Source organism: Grampus griseus (genome assembly GCF_964374135.1).
Source record: "Grampus griseus genome assembly, chromosome: 1".
Lineage (NCBI taxonomy): Eukaryota > Metazoa > Chordata > Mammalia > Artiodactyla > Delphinidae > Grampus > Grampus griseus.
In genome coordinates, this window is record NC_139017.1 from 30,708,069 (window position 1) to 30,714,587 (window position 6,519).

Sequence of the window (6,519 nt, forward strand, 5' to 3'; positions counted from 1 at the left end):
TTTTCACCTTCTTTAAATGAATTGGCCTCATAGATGTGCCATTAAAACAGAGCTGCACCCTCAACATATGTTAAAGTTTGTATTCAAACAGTATGAAGAAAACAGGATCAGGGAATTCAGCCATAAAAGTGAATGGATTACTGATACATGCTACATCATGGATGCAACTAAGTGAAAGAAATCAGACACGAAAGGCCACATATTGTATGGTTCCATTTATACGAAATGTCCAGCAATGGCAAATCCATACACACGGAAAATATTATACATTTGTGGTTGCCAGGGATTTGGATGAGACGGAAATAGGGAATGACTGCTTAAAATGGGTGTAGGTTTCCTTTTGGGGTTATGAAAATGTTTTGCAACTAGGCAGTGGTGACAGTTTCACAGCACTGTGACAGTACTAATTTCCACTGAATGGTACAGTGAATTGTAAAATGATCAAAATGGTGAATTTTATGTTATGTTCATTTTATTACAATAAAAAAGGAGAAAGAAATAGGGAAAGACTTTGAGTTTGAGAAAGTAAGGTGAACTGGTCAAGGAAAAGACAGCTCTACTGTTCAGTTTTCTCTCAGCTCTCCCAGTGCATTAATCCTCAGCAAAAAGTAGCCTGAACTTGTAGATGACAGTCATTCAACACAGTCCAGGGAAAAGTAATAAAATAAAACCCAACTATTCTTATTTAGCACATCTATGACAGGTTAACTTCCTGCTCAGCCACATGGACATTCATGAGGACGTTTTACTTTAGGTGTCCTCTAGTTCAGCACTTTACTCACAGCTCATTCACACATGTATACAACAGCATTTCTTAATTTAATGGACTCTGCAGTGCTGGTTGTGATCAGTCTCATGAAAAGAAAAGGGAAGGAGGAAAAAGCCTCCACATTGGCTTGGTGGTCTTGGGATGAAATGGATGCAGAAGACAGCTTGAGTGTCAAACTGGAAACTTTTATTTTCCTTTTCCTCTTCTTTTTATCCCATGTCCTCCTGGGCACTTTATCGTAATTTTGCTGTGTGTGCTCTCTAATAGCCAGATGCAGATTCCAGGAAAATGACATATAAATGAATATAAATAATCTAATAGTTTTAGAATTTGCTTTGGCCATACTCCTGGTCTCATTCTACTTCTTGTAGCAGTTGGCTTTAAAGAGCATTAGCTATGTATATATTAAATATAATATACATATAACCAATATTAAATATTATATTGGTGTATAAATGTAATATATTACTGTTTAAATTAATGTATAACAATTATGTTTTATATTAACATGTATTTTTGCATAGCATATATTGTACACAAAATATATGACTAATGCAATGTATTTATATTTTTAATATGTTCACAATACTAATATGATATATCATTAATATTGATTATAAAACAATTACATCATAATATATAAATATATAATTATTATTATCTGATATAATACATTATATTTAAAGTATTCTATATAACACAATACATAATGTATTATTATAAGACAAGTATATTATACAATATAAATAGTATATATTTTTAAATTATATATTACACATACAAGTATGTATAACTATTTATCATTTTATTTACGTAGGAATCTGTTCATAACAATTGATGTAAAAATATGCAATATTTTAAATCAAGTGGGCCATAATCTCACTACCTACACATAACTACTTTTAAAATCTTGAACCCTGTCTAAATCATGCTTACATATCTCTCAACCTGTTTTTCTACACATGCACATATACACACATTTATACACAATATATATGTATACTACCAGTTTTCAGTTCCATGTATATAAATATATGATATATATAATTATATTCCTGTGTATGTATACAAATATAAATCAAAGGGCTTCCCTGGTGGCGCGGTGGTTGAAAGTCCGCCTGCCGATGCAGGGGACACAGGATCGTGCGCCGGTCCAGAAGATCCCACATGCCACGGAGCGGCTGGGCCCGTGAGACATGGCCACTGAGCCTGCGCGTCTGGAGTCTGTGCTCCGCAACGGGAGAGGCCACAACAGTGAGAGGCCCGTGTACAGCAAAAAAAAAAAAAAAAAAGTATGTGTATAGATATGTATTTCACATATTTATATAAATATATAAATAATGTATGTGTATATAAATACATGATTATATACATACACACACACAAATAGACTTATTTAAACAAAAGAGACCTAAATAAACATAGTTCTCGAAAAATAAAACTAGTTATGCCTCACTGTTTCAATAACAGATTATAGTTTTCTACTGTATGTGCTTCTGTAATTGTTATGAACAATTCCCATTTGTTGAATGTTAAGTTGTTTTAATTTTTTGCCATTATTAATGAAGCTCTGAAGAATATGGTGGGCAAGATTACTTGAAAAACTCTCCTGAAAGAAAAGAGTTAGGTATGCTAGGTTAAATGTAAACAACTTATTTTTAAGTGCAAGTCTGATTTTTGAAGTGTGCAGTCGAAATTTCTAGGACCCATGAAGGAAGGGTGGTACATGTGTGAGAGTTATAGCTATATTAAGAGTGGATTGAAGATCTTGATAGCTTAGAACAGAAGCTGGCAATCCTGTTTTTATGGAGCAAAATAGCAAATATTTTAGGCTTTGTGGACCAAAGAGGCAAAATTGAGGATATTATTTAGGTACTTAGGTAACCATTTAAAATATTACCAGTTAAAATGTGAAAATTATTCATAGCTCATAGGCCATAAAAAGTAGGCAGCTGTCTGGATTTGGAATACAGGCCGTAGTTGAATGACACACCTGGTATAGAGACTTGTTTTTAAATGGCCATGACCACATGGGAGGCAGGAAGTAAGACTCCATCCCTACTAGATGGGAAGTTAGAACTAAACCTATCTATCCCTAGCTTCACCTTTAATGAAAGGGTGTGTCAGTAAAAAAAAATATCTGCTGGCAAAGGGAGACTAAGACCAAATTCTCTTGGCCTCTGCTCTGGGTAGGAAACAGGTAGGAAATCTTGAGAATTCTGAACCCCAGATCTGTGTTCACAGTGTTTGGGTTGCAAATTTATTTGTGGTCTTGCAAACAGAAGGTAAGAAATTACCTTAAAATGCTCCCAGATTGGTGGTATTCCAAACACAGAACTAAACACTCTCTGGAGTTGTAGACCTTCAACCCAGGCCTATAGCGTTCCCACAGATAAAGTTTAGCTAAACATGAGCTCATGATCTAAATTTACACAATAATGAAGAAATCAGCTACAATGGGAGAGAATCAGCAAAAATAATCAATACCAGAATTAGATTCCCAAGGCCATCCATTGAATGTTGGAATGATCAGGTGCAAGGCAGAAAATATACATAAAACTAGAACTGAAACAAGGAGCAAGGATGTTTTAAAAGACTGGGTAGGATCTTTAAAACATTTTTAAAGTACATGTCATTGATAAAGCTAAAAACTCAAAGGTTGTGTAAACAGCAGATTAATCATGGAGAAGAGTGAAATTATGCTGTTTTTAAAAATATGGCAAATCAGATTTTCTGCCTAATTATATAAGTAGATTTCTCTTAAAAAATACACATATTTTAAAGACTTATTGGCTGTAAAATAACTAAAGGATATTTCAGAGGGCTTCTCGCCAAAGAAAAGTGTGAAGTAGCAAAACACAGAAAGTGGAGGGGAAAAAATGTCAATATATACATTGCTATAGGGTGAACTAAGCCTTAGGCCAGCAACTATGAGGAGGAGCTGACCCTTAGATACTTACAACTAAGCTGGAATCTTCAAAAAGTTCAACTATTTATAACTAAAAAGATTTCTTAAAATTAATAACCAAGTGTTTTAATTGACATCAGAAGAGCAAAACAATAAACCCTCAGAACATAGAAAAATTAGATAATAAAGATATGAGCAGAACTTAATAAAACAGAAAAAAGTATAAAATTGAGGTGATTTAGTAAGTCAAAAAATATTCTTTGAAAATATTTTAAAAACACACTTTGATTAAGCAAGACAAAAACAAAAGTAAATAATACACAGAAAGAATCAGGACAATGTCATAGTAGAGAGTAAAAACAGAGAATATATGAAATGCCAGTAAATTTGAACATTTATGTAAAGTGGACAGTTTCCTAGCTCCTAGTTTACCAAAACTGACACAAGAGGAAATTTGCAGCTGGAGTTCTTGCACCAGTAAAGGAATTAAGTCAATAGTTTACAATCTTTCACCAAGAAAATACCAGACCCACCCAGATCTTTTGGGTGGGGAATTCTATCAAACTTCTATTAAACAGATAACCTCAGTATTAATAAAGAAAAACTTCTAGAGAGTAGCAAAGGAAGAATGCTCCTTTATTCATCTTATGAAGTCTATATAATCCTAATACTGAAAATACATTAGGACTATAAGGAAAAAGAAATTTACACGTCAAATTTACTTGTAAGTATAAAAGCAAAAATTTTGATCTACGATATTAGCTACCCAAGTTCACTAGAGTAAGAAAAAGCATGAGTAAGTTAGGTCATCCAATGAATGAAAAGGTAGTTTAATGTCAAGAATATATATCAATAGATTGAAGTCACCACATTTTATTTCTTTCATCTGTCTCTTTAAAAAATGGATAAGTACTTATATTGATCTCTCTTGTACTAGGCACTGTGCTAAGTCACTTACATATTTACTCCTTTAAAACTTCTATCATCCCTGGGGGAAAGTTCTATTTTGCTTCCATTTCTTAGCTAAGACTCTAACCCCCAGGAAAGTAAAGCAACATTTGTAAGTTTTTGTGGATGGTAAGTGATGGAACCAGTACAGGAACATCCAAAGTCTGTGCTTGGAAACAGTGCCCCATGTTGACACTCACATTACAGATGAAAGGAAAGGAACTATGCACTTACATTACAGATTAATACCCACATAACAGGTTAAAGGAAAAAGAAACGTGTGCTTCTCTCAAAAGTTGTAAAGAAAGCATATCCATTTCTAAATACATTTCCCAATTTCTTTTGCTTGTTTTCTGACCTTTGTAGTGCATTCTGCCATGAGGAAAATTTTAAATCTTATATAATTAAATGTATCCTTTTTTTCTTTGAATCTTAGAAAGGTGTTCCTCATGAATAATTTATTTCAAGTCTCCCAGGTTTCTGATACTTTTACAGTTTCATTATTTTTTTACTTTTAACTAGTTGCTGTATCTAGAATTTAGTAATGATAGCCATATTCTCCCATTTTGTTGAATAAGTTTTGCTACTGACCCAAAATGTGAATTTTATTTTAATCTCAAATCTCTTATGCTCTTGCATCTAATTTTAAGATGTTTCCTATCCCACTGGTTGTTTTATCTATCTGAAACAAAATGCTACCTTAATTATAATGTAATTATAATATAATAAATGTAATTAGTAAACATAATACCATATATAATAAATAGCATAATATAAAATAACAAAATATAATTTACCATATAACAAGGTCAAAAGAGAACAAAACTATACAATCACTTGAAATATCCTCCAAAGATATTTTATAAAATTAAATATTCATTTCTAATTTAAAAGAAAGAGTAAAATAGGGATTGATGAATGCTTCTACAGTAAGACGAAATTATATATCTAAAAGAGAAAGAGGTATATGATAAACTTTAGTAACACTGGCAATAAATACAGGACAAGATGAAGATGCCTGATATAATGTTAAAGAAAAAGAATTATGTAACATTGTCTTTGCAGCACTGATGAGTTCAGTGAAAAGAGAATCTCATAGAAAAGAGTATCTCGTTCTTCTTAATGTATGTACACTTGTCCACTGCATGAACATAACAGTTTATTTAACCAATATGTTACTGATCTGCAACTGGATTTCTAGGTTTCCATGGAATTTTATTATGCACAATTGTTACAAACTCTAGGACTTCCTCTTATGTTTATATCTTTTGAAAGAAACAATACCTCCGCAGATGATTTATCTGTGCTGGCTGCTAGCAGACTATGGCTACTTCTCAGTTCTTCCCTTTACATTCCTAGTCAATATGAAAACGGAAGGCAAGAAGGTCTTCTGTTTAGAGACTCTAAATATAGGTCTTGGTGATAAAGTCTTGGTGGTAAAGTCTAAAAATATCAACCCAGAACAAGTGTTTTTCCAGCTGTAACTATGTGTGATTCCCTTGGTTTTATTACTGTAGAGGATGTAATAAGACAAGACTGTAGGGTCTGCCCTCAAAGTGCTTCCAGTAAGCCAAGTATGGTGGCATATCTAATTCAAGACAAAATACAATGGCTCCTTTTCTCTCATAGCAAAACTTCGTGGAGTGAATATCGAAGTCACTGTAGGCTCTTAATTAAAGGAACACAATAAATCTTGTATTGGAAGGTGGTTATTCTGGTCTCTTTGCAGAGATGAATTGGAAATTGTCTAGAAGAAGGAAAATTAGCTTAACCAAAGTTAAACTCATAAATAATTGAGCATCTGTGGCCTATGTTTCTCTTTGATCATAATTTCTCCCAATTTATACACCTCTTTGATACCCGATTAATCATTGTCAAAGATGCAATTAACAAT